Source organism: Myodes glareolus, chromosome 18, assembly GCF_982192425.1.
Source record: "Myodes glareolus chromosome 18, mMyoGla1.1, whole genome shotgun sequence".
NCBI lineage: Eukaryota > Metazoa > Chordata > Mammalia > Rodentia > Cricetidae > Myodes > Myodes glareolus.
In genome coordinates this window covers 43,846,448-43,864,472 of record NC_142043.1, presented here as the reverse complement: position 1 = coordinate 43,864,472, position 18,025 = coordinate 43,846,448, and the positions used below count along the sequence as shown (strand labels likewise).

The 18,025-nt window shown below is 38.4% G+C and overlaps 1 protein-coding gene and 1 pseudogene across 1 annotated transcript in view; both read right to left on the bottom strand.

Annotated features, from left to right (window-relative positions):
* LOC125397762 (zinc finger protein 431-like) overlaps positions 1-18,025 on the bottom strand; it is a 41,468-nt gene that overhangs the window by 4,716 nt on the left and 18,727 nt on the right. The gene's annotated exons all lie outside the window — the stretch shown is intronic.
* LOC146890783 (G patch domain-containing protein 1 pseudogene) lies at positions 7,725-9,463 on the bottom strand (annotated as a pseudogene).

The following is an 18,025-nucleotide window of genomic DNA, read 5'->3' as shown; positions in this document are numbered from 1 at the left end:
AGTCCGACTGAGTGTGGTCTGTGAGCAGAATGCTGCAGCTTGCTTGCTGGCAAGGACCTTGAAACGCCATAGAGTTGTGGCAGTGAACACAGCTCTGGCTGGTACCTCAGCCTTGAGGCTGAAAAGCTAAGGAATGAGCTGGATCTAGCCGTCAAAGCCACAGCTCTCCATATTGCTTAGTAAATTAAAGACTCATATGGTCAGAAAAAGAAAAATATACAGTAAAGAGAGATTCAAAGAGGAAGAAAACCTCTAAATGGTTTACAGTGTGTATATGCAGGCTAAAAGTTAAAGTTCTTAAAGTTAAAAGGAAAGAAAGAGAGTAGTTGGGTGTGGTGGTACACACCTTTAATCCCAATGCCTGGGAGGCAGAGGCATATTGACCTCTGTGACTTCAAGGGCTAGAGGTAGATTGACCTCTGTGACCTCAAGGTGTGGTAGTACACTCCTTTAATCCTAGCACTGGGGAAGCAGAGTCGCGTGGATCTCTGTGAGTTCAAGGTGTGGTAGCAAACACCTTTGAGCCCAGTACTGGGGAGGCAGAGACGGAAGGATCTCTGTGAGTTCAAGGACAGCTTGATCTACAGTGTTATTCCAAGACAAAGATATACAGAGAACCTGTCTCAAAAAGTAAAAGTAAAATTAAAAGAAATAGAGGTTAAAGTAAAGCCACACAAAGATGTAAAATACAAAGAGAATCTTGATACTGTGTGTTATTATGCTCTCTTTGAATTGTTTGAATGCTGAGGAAGGAGCAACAGCTGCTAAAAGACTTTTGTTTATAAATGCTGCTGAACTAACCCAAGATAGGCATTTTGAAAATACCTTGGCTTCAAAACTGAAGTCAAAAGGTATGTTACTTTGGAGAAGAGATTTTGCTTTTGTTTCCACAGAAAATGAGAGGCTATGGATTCATTCTGAGTTAAGAAAAATCATCTTTGCTCAAGGGAGGCCACCTGAAAAATCTCCGACAGGAATAGATGGCCCAGATGTCTGAGTTCTTCATTCAGAACAGGTTCAAGACTGCTGCCTGAGATGATCAAGACTCACAGGATACTCCAGTCAGGACTTGATTATAACACTAAATTTTCTTTAGGTCCCCATAAGACTATCAGCGCCCCCAACCAGCAGGAAGTAGCCTGAAATACTACGCCCACATTCCCAACAAATGGATTATGGATATTTTCCTTTGTTTAAAAAAAAAGAGGGAAATGGTGCGGGAGAATTATCTGTATTCTGTCAATCATATTTTAATAAAACGCTGATTGGCCAGGCAGGCAGTATAGGCGGGAAAACCAGACAAGAAGTAGGGGTGGAGCAAAGAGATTGGGAGTATTCTGGAAGCAGAAGCTCTCAGCCACTCCTGCGCAGACCACCAAAGAGGCAGCATGTAACTTGCCCAGCTGAGAAAGGTACGGAGCCATTATGGCTAACATAGATGAGAATAATGGGTTAATATAAGTTATAAGAGTTAACAAGAAGCCTGACCTAATGAGCCAATCAGTTTATAACCTGATGTAGACTCCGTGTGATTTTCCTTGGGACTTGCTGGCTTGTTGGGGTACTGGGCGGGACAGAAACCCCAACAAGCCGGCCCTCGTGCTACAAGTCTTCCCTTTACCCCACATCCTCTACAGCATAAGTTGTCATCAGTGTTTTTGATCTGGGCCATTCTTATAGATTTAAGATAGAATTTTAGAGTTGTTTTGATTTTCATTACTTTGAAGGTTGAGAATGTTGAGCATTTTCTTAAGTGTCTTTCAGTCATTTTATATTTCTTTATTGAGGTCTGTACCCCATTTTTATTGGATTATTTATTCTTTTGATGACCAATTTCTTGAGTTCTTTGTATGTTTTGGAGATCAGTTCACTGTCTGATGTGGGGTTGGTAAAGATCTTTTCCTATTCTGTAAACTGTCATTTTATCTTGTGACCATGTCCTTTCTTTATAGAAGCTTTTCAGTTTTAGGAGATCTCATTTATTAATTGTTTCTCTCAGTGTCTGTGCTCCTGGAGTTATATTTAGGAAGTGGTCTCCTGTACCAAAGTGTTAAAGTGTGCATCTCACTTTCTCTTCTATAAAGTTCAGTGTGGTTGGATTTATGTTGAGGTCTTTGATTTATTTTGACTTGAGTTTTGTGCATAACCAGAGATATGGATCTTTACTCATTTTCTACATGTTGATATTCAGTTATACCAGCACCATTTGTTGAATATGTTTCCTTTTTTACATTTTATACTTTTTGCTTCTTTGTCAAAAATCAGGTGTTCATAGGTGTGTGGATTAATATCTTGTTCTTCAGTTTGGTTCCATTGGTCCTCCTGTCTGTTTTTATGCCAATACCAGGTTGTTTTCAGTACTGTAGTTGTGTAGTAGAGTTTGAAATCAGAGATTGTAATGTCTCCAGAAATCACTTTTTAATACAGGATTGTTGTGGCTATTCTGGGTATTTTGCTTTTTTTTTTTTCAGTTGATTACTGTACTTTTGAGGTCTGTGACGAATATTGCTGGGATTTTTATGGGCATTACATTGAATCAGTAGATTGCTTTTCATAAGATAGCCAATTTACTATGCTAATTCTACCTACCCAAGAACATGGGAGATCTTTCCATTTTCTGGTGTCTTTTTTAGTTTCTTCTTTCAAGATTTAAAGTTCGTATCATAAGATATTCCACTTGTTTGGTCAGAGTTACTCCAAGATGTTTTATGCTACTTGTGGCTATTGTGACAAGTGATGTTTCTCTGATTTCTTTCTCTAAGCATCATCTATGTAAAGAAGAGTTACTGATTTTTTTATGTTAATATTGTTTCCTGCTATATTACTGAAGGAGTTTATGAGTTGTAGAAGTTCCCTGGTTTGAATTTTGGGGTTGCTTATTGAAACTATCATCTCATCAGCAAATAGTGAGTTTGACTTTTTTTCCAATTTTTATTCCTTTTGCTGTCTTATTGCTCTAGTTAGAACTTCAAGAACTAAACTGAATAGATATGGAGAAAGTGGACAACCTCGTCTTGTTCTTTGAGTTTCTCTCCATTTAGTTTGATGTTGGCTGTTGGCCTCCTGTACATTGCCTTTATTATGTTTAGGTATGTTCCATGTAGTTTCATGTATCCCTGCTCTCTCCAAGACCTTTGTTCTGAAGGGATTTTGTATTTTGTCAAAGGCTTTTTCAGCAAGCCTTTGACTGAGTTGATCATGTGGGTAGTTTTTTCAGTTTGTTTATATGGTAGATTATATTAACAGATTTTCATACTTTGAACCATTCCTGCATCTCTCAGATAAAGCTGACTAGATCATAGTCGATGATTTTTCTGATGTGTTATGGATTCAATTTGCCATTATTTAATTGAGTAATTTTGCCTCAATCTTCATGAGTGAGATAGGTCTATAATTCTCTTTCTTAGTAATGTCTTTACATGGTTTGAGGTTCAGGGTAATTTTAGTCTCATAAAAAGTGATTGGCAATGTTTCTTCTGTTTCTATTATGTGGAACAACTTGAGTATTATTATTAGTTCTTAGTTAAAAGTCTTTGCAGAATTCTGAGCTGAAATCATCTGGTTCTGGACTTTTTTGGTTAGGAGAATTTTGTTTACTGTTTCTATTTCTTCAGCAGTTATAGGTTTGTTTAACTTGATTATATGGTCTTGATTTAATTTTGGAAACTGATATTTATCCAGAAAGTTGTCCATTTCCTTAAAGCTTTCCAATTTTGTGGAATAAAGATTTTTGAAACACGACCTAATGATTCTCTGGCATGCCTGCTGTTATGTCCCCTTTTCATTTCTGATTTTGTTAATTTGGATATTCTCTCTCTGCCTTTTGGTTAGTTCAGATAAAGGTTTGTCTATTTTGTTGATTTTCTCAAAGAACCAACTCTTTGTCTCATCGATTCTTTGTATTGTTTTCTGTTTCTATTTTGTTGATTTCAGCTCTCAATTTGATCATTTCCTGCCATCTTGTTGTCTTAGGTGAGTTTGCTTCTTTTTGTTCTAAAGTTTTCAAATGTTCTGTTAATTCACTAGTATGGGATTTTTTTTCCGACTTCTTTATGTAGGTATTTAGTGCTATGAACTTTCCTCTTAACACTGCTTTCATTGTGTCCCATAAATTGGGGTATGTTTTGTGGACATTTTCATTAAATTTTAGGAAGTCTTTAATTTCTCCCAATATTTTTTCCTTGACCCATTGATGATTCAGATGAGCATTGCTTAATTTCCATGTGTTTGTGTGGTTTCTGGAATTAGTATTGCTGTTGACTTCTAATTGTAAACTGTGGTGATCCGATAAGGTACACTGGGTTATTCCATTTTTTTGTATCTGTTGAGGTTTGTTTTGTTACTGAGTATGTGGTCAATTTTTGAGAAGGTTCCATGAGATGATGAGAAGAAGGTATATTCTTTTCTGTTTGGATTTAATATTCTATAGATGTCTGTTATGTCCATTTGAGTCAAAACATCTGTTAGTTCCGTTATTTCTCTGCTCATTTTTTGTCTGACTGACCTGTTTAGTGATAAGAGGGGAGTGTTGAAGTCTCCCCTATTAGTGTGTGGGGTTTAATGTATGATTTAAGCTTTAGAAGTGTTTCTTTTAATATGAGGGTACCCTTGTATTTGGGGCATAGATGTTCAGTATTGAGTTTCCTCTTGATGAATTTTTCCTGTGAGTAACATGAAATGTCCTTCTTTGTCTCTTTTGTTTGATTTTAGCTTGAAGTCTATTTTGTTAGATATTAGGATAGCTACACCCACTTGTTTCTTAGGTCCATTTGATTGATATATTTTTTCCCAACCCTTTACTCTGAGATGATATCTGTCTTTGAGGTTGAGATGTGTTTCTTGTATGCAGAAGATGAATGGATTCTGTTTTTGTATCCAATATGTTAGCCTTTTTATAGGTGAGTTGAGTCAATTTACATTAAGGGATATTAATGATCAGTGATTGCTATTTTTTGTTAATTTAGTTTTCATTGTTGGTGATGTTAATTTGTGCATTCTTCCCTTCTTTGGGATTTGCTGCTATGAGACCATCAATTGTCTGTGTTTCTGTTGGTGTAGCCAACTTTCTTGGATTGGAGTTTTCTTTCTAGTATTTTGTGTAGGGCTGTGTTTGTGTCTAGGTATTGGTGAAATCTAGTTTTGTCATGGAATATCTTGTTTTGTCCTTCTATGGTGATTGAAAGTTTTGCTAGGTATATTAGTCTGGGCAGGTATTTATGGTCTCTCAATGTCTACATAATGCTTGACCATGATATACTGACTTTCATTATCTCCAATGAGAAATCAGGTGTAATTCTGATATGTCTACCTGTGTATGTTACTTGACCTTTTTCCTTTGCAGCTCTTAATATTTTATTTATTTATTTATTTATTAGAAATTTCCACCTCCTTCTACCCTCCCATCTCCCCCTACCCCTCCCTCTCTAGTCCTAAGAGCAGTCAGGGTTCCCTGCCCTGTGGGAAGTCCAAGGTCCTCCCCCCTCCATCCTGGTCTAAGAAGGTGAGCATTCAAACAAACCAGGCTCTCACAAAGCCAGGCCATGCAGTAGAATCAAAACCCAGTGTCATTGATTTTGGCTTCTCAGTCAGCCCTCATAGTTAGCCACATTCAGAGAGTCTGGTTTGATCACATGCTCCATCAGTCCCAGACCAGCTGGCCTTGGTGAGCTCCGGTTAGATCAGTCACACCTTCTCAGTGGGTGGATGCACCCCTCGCGGTCCTGACTTCCTTGCTCATGTTCTCCCTCCTTCTGCTCCTCATTTGGACCTTGGGAGCTAAGTCCAGTGCTCCAGTGTGGGTCTATGTCTCTATCTCCATCCATCGCCAGATGAAGGTTCTATGGTGATATGCAAGATATTCATCAGTGTGGCTATAGGATAAGGCCAGTTCAGGCACCTTCCCCTCTGCTGCCCAAGGAACAAGCTGGGGACATCTCCTTGGACACCCGGGAACTCTTCTAGAGTCCAGTCTCTTACCAACCCTAAAATGGCTCTCTTAATTAAGATATCTACTTCCCTGCTCTCATAGCCATCCTTCATCCCAACCATCCCATTCCCCCAAGCTCTCCCCAATCCTCCCCTTGTCCCTTCTCTCTTCCCATCTCCCTTTACCCCCACCCCACCTCCACCTTCTTGCTCCCAACTTTTACTTGGCAATCTTGTCTACTTCCAGTATCCAGGAGGATAACTATATGTTTTTCTTTGGGTTCACCTTCTTATTTAACTTCTCTAGGATCACAAATTATAGGCTCAATGTCCTTTATTTATGGCTAGAATCCACTTATGAGTGAGTACACACCATATTCATTTGTTTGGGTCTGCGTTTATCTCACTCAGTAAAGGGTTTTCTATTTCAATCCATTTGCATGCAAAATTCAAACTCTATTACAGAGCTACAGTAATGAAAATAGCTTGGTATTGGCATAAAATCAGATGTTGACCAATGGAATCGAATTGAAGACCCAGATATTAATTCACAAATCTATGAACACCTGATTTCTGAGAAAGGAGCTAAAATTATACAATGGAAGAAAGAAAGCATCTTTAACAAATGATGCTGGCATAACTGGATGTCAACCTGTAGAAGAATGAAAATAGATCCATATCTATCACCATGCACAAAACTCAAGTCCAAATGGATGAAAGACCTCAATATTACTCTGACCACACTGAACCTGATAGACGAGAAAGTGGGAAGTAGTCTACAACACATGGGCACAGGAGACCACTTCCTACATAGAAGCCCAATAGCACAGACAATAAGAGCAACAATGAATAAATGGAACCTCCTGAAACTGAGAAGTTTCTGTAAAGCAAAGGATACTGTCATTAAGACAAAAAGGCAACCTATTGATTGGGAGATGATCTTCACCAACCCCGCATCAGACAAAGGTCTGATCTCCAAAATATATAAAGAATTCAAGAAACTAGACATTAAAACTCTAATTAACCCAATTAAAAAATGGGGTACTGAACTGAACAGAGAATTCTCAACAGAAGAAGTTCAAATGGCCAAAAGAAACTTAAGGTCCTGCTCAACCTCTTTAGAGATCAGGGAAATGTAAATCAAAGCAACTTTGAGATACCATCTTATACTTGTCAGAATAGCTAAAATCAAAAACACCAATGATAGCCTCTGCTGGAGAGGATGTGGAGTAAGGGGAACACTCATCCATTGTTGGTGGGAATGCAAACTTGTGCAGCCACTTTAGAAATCGGTGTGGTGATTTCTCAGGAAACTGGGAGTCAACCTACCTCAGGACCAGCAATTCCACTCTTGGGAATATACCCAAGAGATGCTCAATCATACTGCAAAAGTCTTTGTTCAACTATGTTCATAGTAGCACTATTCATAACAGCCAGAACCTGGAAACAACCTAGGTGCCCCTCAATATAAGAATGAATAAAGAAGGTGTGGCACATACACACTTTAGAGTTTAACTCAGCGGTAAAAAACAATAACATCTTGAATTTTTTTTTAGAAAAAAAAAGCTGCTTTAATTAAACTGTTCAGTCTTCTCAATCCAGAACAGGGACTGAAGTTAAAGATAGCAATCAATTTCTGCAACCTTTCAGGGCAGCTTGTGAAATGTCAAGGTTTAAAAACTTATTTTACAGCAGGAATTTACATATGAATACATTCTATACAATGTATGAGCTGGGAAATCAAAGGACTTCCATCATGGAGGAGATTCCATGCTGAGGCAGGCCAGGGCAGGACTCCTTTACTGCTTGCTTAGGGGGAGACTCTTCAGTCGACTCAGCAGCTCCTGGGGAGACAGGTCCACTGTCCCTCAGCCCTCCGACTGTCTCTGCTGTTGGCACTCCTGGAACTACTGCTTTTCTCTGACTTATTCTTTTGTTTACTTTTGTGCTTGCACTTCTTGTGTTTCTTTTTCTTCTCTTTCTTTCATCTGTGCTCTTTCTTGGTCTTGTGTTTTTCTTTGCTCTTCTTAGGCTTCTCTTTTGGAGGTGTCTCAAGTTTCTGATGAGTATTGGGGCAGAAGATTGGAGGCAGCCGCAGTCTAAACTCTTCTCGTTCATCCATTGGTACCTTCTGGATGGGGAAGGGTGCTGTAGGCTCACAGGGCTCTGGCTCAGCAGCATGGGTCACAGGGGTCTCTCCAGCATCAGCCTCCTGGGATCTTTTAGAGCTGGCCTCCTCCGTGTGCTCTTGATTGTCTTCACTGTCGTCTTGCTCCTTTTCTGAGGATGAAGATTGTTCATCAGAAGAACTTGCAAAGATGGCCTTGAATATATCCACGGAAGGGTGGCTACTTTCCCCTTCCATCTGTGTATCCACCACACACTTTGTCTATAGACATGTCTGGGTGTGGCTCAGGGGCCTGTTCCTCCTTGTTTCCTGAGGTGCTGGGTTCTTGTCTCGGTGGGCCAACTTTTGAGCTAGACTGACTTAAAAACTAACTAATGGAATCCTCTCTCATCTCCTGTTTGAATGTGTTGCATCGTGATGGCTTCCTGGATTTGTCAGGACCCTACTGCTGTTGTGGGGCTTTTTCACTGGGTGTCGGGGCTGTGGGCAGAGGGTTTGTCTTTGGGAGCATCAGGAAATTGAAGACTGAGTATTTATCCCGCTTTACTCTGGGTAGACCAACTACTGTTAAGCCTAGAAAAGGGTCAGGGACATTAAACCTCTTACTTGTCGGGGTGCCACTCAAAAGTGTCTCAGGTGAGCTTCCCAAATGTCTTCATTTTCACAGCTGACTGCTTGTCACTGACGTCATTCTCTTGGTCTCGAGGAACTTCAACCTGATCAGAGTTGTCTTCCTCCTTGGCATGAGTGAACCTGGAGGACAGGGTGGAGCGGGAGGACACATAGAGCTGGGCTGGCTGAGCAAACTCCTCTCGCTCTCGGCTTTGCTCCCACTCTGTCATGCTGGGGTCCAGACATCATTCCAGAGCGTCTTTCTGACCCTTCCATTTGTACTAAGAACTCTTCATATCGCCTCTGCTTTTCTGGCTCTTTGGCAAAAGTCTTGAAGTTGCTGACTCTTGTGGTGGTTGGCTGTGAGGTCCAGTGTGGAGGCAGGCTCTCTGCTGATTGTAGCGCTCTGGGCCAGACTCCAGGCCTTGGCTTGAGCTGCCTTCACGTTAGTTGCCTGCTTCATTTCTTTAATTCTTTGTCTTTTTGGGACAGAAAACTCCAACACTGAAGTAGCTGACTCATGAACAGGCATCTCTCCTAGCAAGTCCCTCCACTTGGAGGCATTGAGTTGATGCCTATTTTGCAACCCGTGTCTTGTCCTGCTTTCCCAGTTGACTCTGACAACACCTAAAGTGAGTGAGTGTTCTCAGGCATTGCAGCAACCAGGGGCCTGAAGTAATGCACCAGTTGATAGTCTCTGGGCAGCTGAGGGGGTGGATAAATTTTCTTTGAAGATAGAGGTTTAGAAGCCAAGGAAAATCCTTCCAAAATTTTGCCAACATGAAGGCATAAGTCACAAACAATCCCACACCAGTTTGGAATTATGATTAATAGAATGGTTATTTATTTAAAGGGAAAAAACTTACAGATCACCGTTCCAGACAACAACCCTCTGCGCGATCAGGAAAGGAGTCTAGTAGCGAGAAGCGGAGCTGAGTGCAAGCTACCGCTGTTTTTTAAAGCAAATGAGACCACACCCAAGTGGGCTGGTATCTTAAAGTCTATTGGCTGAAGGAGCAGAAGCAGCTCCCATAGCACCTCCCCCTTTGGTTTAAGTAAGAGAGTTCTAAACCTACTATGAAATTATATACAATAAGAACAAATATCCTAATCTAACTAGCTTAAGTCTTGTATAATAAATAGCTTGGCCAAGTCATGAGAAGAAAGTAATTATGTTTATATAGTCTTCAACTCCATCAAAGATCTGAGAAGGGAAATAATGTTACCTGAGTAATTAGGAAGTACAATCAAACGACTTCCAAAACATGCAACAAACCACAGAGACAACTGGCTACCTGGACAATCACCCAAAGTCACGTTTGCAGTATTGAAGCAAGCAAGTTTGGCTAAGGCCTAACGTAACTGACATACTATTTTCAAAGGCAAGAAACTTTTCAAAACTATCTTACCCTGTCTTGGCAGGATATGACAGTCCTGTTTTATCCATTTACAGATACTCTATATCTCTGTCAGTGGTTGAGGTATGGGCATTTCTTTGTCCAAAGGCCAGTTCTGCCAAGAAGAAAGGCTCCAGGTGCAGTGTCTTTGGTGCTCAACATTCACTTGGGAATAGATTGGTGTTGCCAGGAGTGATTGTTTTTCACTACCACAGAACTCTGAGTTAGATTAAAGGCCATTTTCTACAGCTCTTTGAAGAGGTTGAAGATTATCTATCTATACTGAATGTAATCTCTATGTATCTAAAGAACCTGATTAGTCTAATTATAAATGACAAACATAGATGACTATTGATCTATATAATTCTCAATACCTATCTAACTTAAAGACTAAGACAATAAACAACTGTGCAATAAATGAAGACAATGACCTCCAAATGTAAACAATGTACAAGTATACATTGCAATATGGTAAATATATGTATCAATACATAATCAGAGGTAGAAATATACACTGCAATATGGTAAATATACACATATCAATACAATATATATATATCAATACATAAAAATGTTTTAAACAGAGGTAGAAGCATGTGTGCATACAATAGTCAATATAATTTAACTTTGTATCAATATACAAGAATCGATACCAATATAATTGTCTAAAAACAATAACTCACAAGTACCAAACTATTATCCCATCATCCAATTATCACTCATTTTTTCTTTTTCAAAAAGATCCCAAAGCTTATAAAATTCCTCCCCCAACCTTCAACTACATACTAATTATAATCAACCCCTAAATGGTGTCCCTAAACCCAAGGACAAACATTACTGGGAGAGGGTGATGTAGGAGGGTCATTTGTCTATGTGTTACTTTCAATGATTAATAAAAAAAACTGCCTTGGCTTTTGATAGGACAGCAGTTTAGATAGGTGAAGCAGACAGAACAGGATGTTGGGAGAAAAAAGCAGAGTCAGGCGGACGCCATGGAGCCAGCCACCAGGTCAGACATGCTGAATCTTTCCCGGTAAGCCACTACCTCATGGTGCTACACAGATTATTAGAAATGGGTTAATCAAGATGTGAGAATTAGCCAATAAGAGGCTGGAACTAATGGGCCAGGCTGTGTTTAAATGAATACAGTTTCCGTGTAATTATTTTGGGTGTAAACTAGCCAGGGAGCCGGGGAGCCACTGCTCCTTTTACAAGAGGGGACATTGTCCTCTAGAATTACTTCCAGATGTCATGGGGGCAATGTTCTTTCTGAGAGATCCTGTGAAAGTAAAATGATGGTTAAATTTCAAGATTAATGTCTGGTAAGATTGCAAATAGTCTCTGAGTATTTTGTGGAGGTCTGGGCAGAATGTTGTAAAAGATGTGCACCATTTTAGCTAATCAAGTTGGAACCATCTTGTGCAGCTGGTACCCAAAACATGTCTTGTAGTAGCGATATCAGTATCATAGCATCATATCAACCAGGTGGAGTTGTTGTTTTGGGGCCCCATATTCTTCCTGGAAACTTCAAAAATTATTGCAGAAAAATTCATTGTTCATTGTGGAAAACTTAAACGTTATTTATATACACATTTATAGACATATATATTCGATGAAAGATATAATAAAGACAAAAATAGATATGAAGAAAAACAAAGATGTTTTCTAAATTCATTTTTCTTTTTGTCCCACATCAAATGGCTCTTGACATGAGATAGAAAATCTGGGTTTTTTCTTTTAATAACATGCTTGGATTTAAAGAATGACAGAGCCGTTGTCCAACTCTAAAACCAGCTCTATATATTCATAAACATATACATACCTATACATATAGATATACACATACATACATATATATGTATAGATTGTATCATTTGTACTTATGAACCATATTTGATTTTCTTGATGATCCTTATTGGATAGTTATTTTTCTACCTGTCATCATTCAAACATCAGGGGTTTCTTGAATTTTTGAAGATGAGTATTTTCCTGCAACGACAAGAACAGGACCCTGCCCCCTTCCTAAATGCTTTTCTTACCACCTGTATGGTTATCACCAGTGTGGATGAGCTGTCATTTCTCTGTTTCAATAGGTTTCTCCTTTTCAAAGTGAATCTTAATTAATTTTGATGGTATCTATATTTTTTCATCTCCTGTGGAAACAAGAGCAAAACCCCTTCCCCCATGTAGTATATCTCCTGGATTCTATTGTGAAGTCAACACATTCTTGAAATATACTGGTTGATTCAATTCAGAAGCTTTTCCCATTATCCAATGCCTCTCCACTGCTGTTTTTCCTTTCTCATTAGCGTTAAGAAAATTCAAGGTTAATAAAGCATTATGCAATCTATTTCTGGGGGTATCTTTCATCCCTTTCTGTTTGTTCTGCATATCCTTTATAGTACAATTTGATCTTTCTATAACTGCCTGACCTGTAGGATTATTTGGTATACCTGTATTGTGTTTTATATTACAATAAGCAAAAAAATGTTTCATTTTCTTAGATACATATGCTGGACCACTGTCTGTCTTTATTTGTATACATATACCCATGATGGCCATAACTTCCAATAAATGTGTGACTGCTGTATCAGCCTTTTCTGAGCTCTGGTCAGTTGCCCATTGAAAACCTGAATACATGTCTATGGTTCATTATTATTCCGTAAAGATTGTATTGTACTTAAGAGTGCCATATTCTTCTTTAATGATAGAATATGGAAAAGAAAACTGAACCATCTCTGCATCTCTGGCATGAAGCCAACTTAATCATGTTTGATGGTGTTTCTGATGTGTTCTTGGATTTGATTTGCCAGTATTTTATTGAGTATTTTTGCATCAATATTAATGAGTAAGATTGGTCTATAATTTTCTTTCTAGTAATATCTTTATGTGGTTTGGGCATTAGGGCAATTGTAGCCGCATAAAAAGAGTTTGACAATGTTCCTTCTGTTTCTATTCTATGGAACAATTTGAAGAATATTGGTATTAGTTCCTCTTTGAAAATCTTGTAGAATTCATAGCTGAAACCATATAATTGTGAGATTTTTTTTGGTTGGGAGATTTTTGATGAGCGTTTCTATTTCTTTAGCAATTATAGTTCTATTTAATTTGTTTATCTGGTCTTGTTTTAAGTTTGGTAAGTGATATTTATCCAGAAAGTTTTCCATTTCCTCTAAATTTTCTAATTTTGTGGGGTACAAAATTTCAAAATATGACCTCATGATACTCTGAATTTCTTCCAAGTCTGTTATTATGCCCCTCTTTCATTTCTGATTTTGTTAATTTGTATATTCTCTCTCCACCTTTTGGTTGGTTTGAATAAAGGCTTGCGGTTCGGGAGAATTGTCTGTATTCTGTCAATCATGTTTTAAATAAATGCTGATTGGCCAGGCAGGAGGTGTAGGTGGGAAAAACAGACAGGAAGTGGAAATGATTCAAGGAGAGGGTCCTGGCCTTATAATTAATTGGAGGTAGAATTACACATGCAAACATCCCTAAACCAGTGTCAAATCCCACAGAGTTTATAAACTCTAAGGAGAGGGCATCAAGCATTAAACCAGAATGGTATTTTCTTTTTGCCTACCAGGAGAATTCTGGGGAGGAGGATGTTGATTACTCCCACTCCTGCCAAGACCACAGAAGCAGCAGGATGTAAGCTGCTCCACTGAAAAAGGTACTGAGCCACATGGCTAAAATAGATCAGAAAAATGGGTTAATCAAGATGTGAGAGTTAGCTAATAAGTAGCCTAACCTAATGGGCCAATCAGCTTTATAACTTACAGAGTCTTCTGTGTCATTTTCTTTGGGGCTAAACAGCTGGGGGGCTGGGCAGGATAGAAAAACACAAACAAACTGGCTCCACTCATGTTACAGGCTTGTCTATTTTGTTGATTTTTCTTAATGAGACAAATCTTTGCCTCATTGATTCTTTATATTGTTTGTTTTTATTTTGTTGATTTAAGTTCTCAATTATTTCCTGCTGTTTAGTTCTCCTCATTGAGTTAGCTTTTGTTCTAAAGTTTTCAAATGTTCTGTTAATTCACTAGTGTGGAATTTTCCAGCATCTTTATATAAACATTTAGTGCTATTAACTTCCCTCTTAATACTGCTTTCATTGTGTCACCTAAATTTGGATATGTTGTGTGATTATTAAATTTTATTTAAATTAAATATTAATTTAATTTATTAAATTAAAATATTAAATTTTAGGATGTCTTTAATTTTTCTCTTTATTTCTTCCTTGGCCCATTAATGCTTAAGGTGAGCATTGTTTAATTTCCATGTGTTTGTGGACCTTCTAGAATTAGTGTTGTTGTTGAATTCTAATGTTAAGCCAAAATGATCTGATAAGATACATAGGGTTTTCCAAATTTTTTTATATCTGTTGAGGCTTTCTTTATTACCTTGTAGGTGGTCAATTTTTGAGAAGGTTCCCTGAAGTGTTGAGAAGGTATACTATTTTATGTTTGGATGAAATGTTTTATAGATGTTATGACTTAAATCCATTTGAGTCATAACATTTGTTAGTTACCTTATTTCTGTTAATTTTTTGTCTGACATACAAGTCCCATGGCAAGAGTGGAGTGTTGAAGTCTCCCACTACTAATGTGTGGTTTAGCTTTAGAAGTGTTTCTTGCACATATGAGGGAATCCTTGTATTTGGGATATAGACGTTCAGTTTGAGATTTCTTCTTGTTGGTTTTTTCCTGTGAAAATATGAAATGTCCTTCTTTGTTTTGTATGTCCATTTAATTGGAAATTTTTTCCCAAACCTTTACTGAGGTCATAAATGTCTTTGAGGTTGAAGTTTGTTTCTTGCATGCAGCAGAAGAATGGATTGTTTTCTTATCAAATTTGTTAGCCTGTGTCTTTTTATAGGTGAGTTGATTCCATTTATATTAAGGGATATTAAAAACCTGTGATTGCGGGAAATGGGAGGATGGGAGGAGGTAGAAATTTTTAATGAATAAAAAAGAAAAAAACAGTGATTGCTTCTCCTGTTAATTTAGTTTTTGCTGTTGGTTATGTTATTTTGGGTGTTTTTACCTACCTTTGGGATTTGCTGACAATTATCACTGTTTTTGTTGATGTAGCCAACTTTCTTGGGTTTGAGTTTTTCATCTAGTATTTTATATAGGGCTGGGTTTGTGGCTAGGTATTGGTTAAATCTGGTTCTGTTGTGGAATTTCTTGTTTTGTCCATCTATGGTGACTGAAAGATTTGAGGGGTATAGTAGTCTGAGCTGGCATCCATGTTCTCTTAATGTGTGCATAATGCTTGACCAGGACCTTCTGGCTTTTGTTGTTTCTATTGAGAAGTCAGGTGTAATTCTGATGGGTCTGTCTTTATATGTTACTTTTCCTGTTTTCTTTGCAGCTCTTAATATTATTTATTTTGTATGTTTATTGTTTTGACTATTACGTGGCGAGGGGAATTTTTTTTTGATCCAGTCTATTTGGTGTTCTCTAAGTTATTTGTATTTTCATTGACATACCATTTTTTAGATTGGGAAAATTTTCTTTTTTGAGTTTTTTAAATTTATTTTTGTGCTTTTGTTTGAACTTCTACTATACCTATTACTATTACATTTGGTTTTTTCATGGTGTCCCATATTTCCAGGATATTTTGTGTTAAGCTTTTGTTATATTTAATGTTTGACTGATTAGCATATTTCCTCTATTGTATCTTCAATGCTTGGGTTTCTGTCTTCTCTCTTGTACTCTGCTGTTTATGCTTGCATTTGTGGTTCCTGATTGCTTTCTCATGATTTTGTTTCTATAATTCCCTTGGCTTGTGTTTTCTTTATTGTCTCTATTTCAGTTTTCAAGTCATGAATAGTTTCTTTCATGTTTGATTGCTCTTTCTTGGTTTTCTTTAAGGGATTTGTTGATGTCTTTCAATTTTTTTTTTTTTTGTCTTCTTCATGTGTCTTGAGGGAATTTTCCATTTCCTCTTTAAGAGCTTCAAACATTCTCCTAAAGTTACTTTTTATGTCATTTTCTTCTGCTTCATCTATATTGAGCTGTTCAAGTCTTGCTGCTATATGGTCACTAGTTTTTAATGGTGTGTGCTGCTCTTTGTGGCGTTGCATGTGCTCTTACCTTGTCTACCCATCTTTTCCTTTGATTGGTGTAGTTGGAGCTATGATCAATTTTCCAGCTGCCAGTAGATCCATGGCTCAGAAGGCTGCTCCTTGTGGTACAGTAGGGCCACTGTTCCAGTCACCATGTTGGTCACTCCATGTTCCTGGAAGTCACCTGGCACTCCCATTGTTTGCTTGGCAATACCAGGAAGTGATTCAGGTCTGCTCCCAAAGAATTTGCTTGCTTGGGGCACTTTCGGCTGAGGTTGCTGCTTTTGGCCTACTTTGGTAGAGGTCCTGGCTCAGGTCTTCTCCCTTGGTGTTCTGGATTTGTGCTCCAGATCTGTAGTGGTCTCTGGTTGCTGCCTATTCTCTTGGAGGTCCCAGACTCATACCTGGACCCTCAGAGGTCGTAACTCAGGCCTGCTAACTCAGAGATTCCAGACTCATGCCTGGACCCTCAGAGGTCTCTGGCTCTGGCCTATTCCCTCAGTGGTTGCTCCCTTGTACCTGCTTCTGTGGAGTTCGCGGTCTCAGGACTGTTTTGGCCTAGGTTGCGGGATCAGTTCTGTTTCTGTAAATATCCCCGGTCTGTGTCCACTCCTGCGGAGTTCCCTGGCTCAGGCTTGGGCCTGCAAAGGTCTCAGGCTCTAGTCTATTCCCTTGCAGGCCCAAGACTTGGGGTGTGACCAGACCACAAAGGTCCAGTCTCAGGCCTACTCCCTTGGAGATCCCAGACTTATGTCTGGACCCAAAGAGGTCTCTGGGAAGTCCTTCTGTCTATGTACTGCTTTTATTGGTTAATTAATAAATCTGTTTCAGCCAGTAGCTTAGCAAAATATAACTAGACAGGAAAACTAAACTGAATGCAAGGAGAAAGAAGGTGGAGTCAGGGAGAAGTCATGTAGCCTCTGGGGACAGCTGTCTGTGTTGGAGCCTGCCAGAACTTTGCCACCAGGCCATGACCTTGTGGTAATGCACAGATTAATGGTGATGGGTTAGTTTAGCATATAAGAGTTAGTCAGTAATACACTTAAGCTATTGGCCAAACAGTATTGCAATTAATACAGATTTCTGTGAGATCATTACAGGAATCTGTGTGATTGGCAAATAAATAAGTGGACTCCACATACAGCATTCAATGGCTTTCTCCTTCTCTATGAATGGGTTCTTCAGATGGCCCCTTATTGACATTGTTATCAATGTTCTCTTAAGTGAGTAAGGTAACAAATGTTCTTGTTGAGACAAGTCAGAGCCTAGTAAGATTATAGTAGATAATGTTCCATAATTTGAGATATGATTTTTCCTTTCAGAAACTTTTTGAGACAGGACATCATCACCTAGCCATGGCTAATCTGGAACTCACTTTGTGGACACAGTTGGTCTCAAACTCAGGGAGCTGGTCCTCCCACTGTCTACCATGTCCTGGGATCATAAGCATGCATGAGACCCAGCTATGTCTTTTTATTGCTCTATCTATAAGTCAGAGAATATGGGGTAAAATAATATGTAAAAATCAACAATCAATGTTTTGATTAATGGTAATTTTTTAAATTCTATAGTAACAATTTGAATTTGCAATTCATTACTTATATTTTCAATAACTGCACTACTTGCTTTGTTAATCTCATCCATTAAAATGTTTGAACTGTGTTTGAGTGCATACATCTGTTCCTTTGTGATTTTGTGGTAGTGATGAGAAATTAGAGGTTTCTATTATCTACTTCCTCCATGTGAGTTCTAGAGATGAAACCATGGGAGTTGTTTGGCTACCCATGACCTAATGGTGCTTATTTGGGTTTCAAGATTATTTATTTATGTTTTGATGTGTGATTGTGCATATGCCACAGACCAAGTGCAGAAATAAGAGAAAAATTGCCA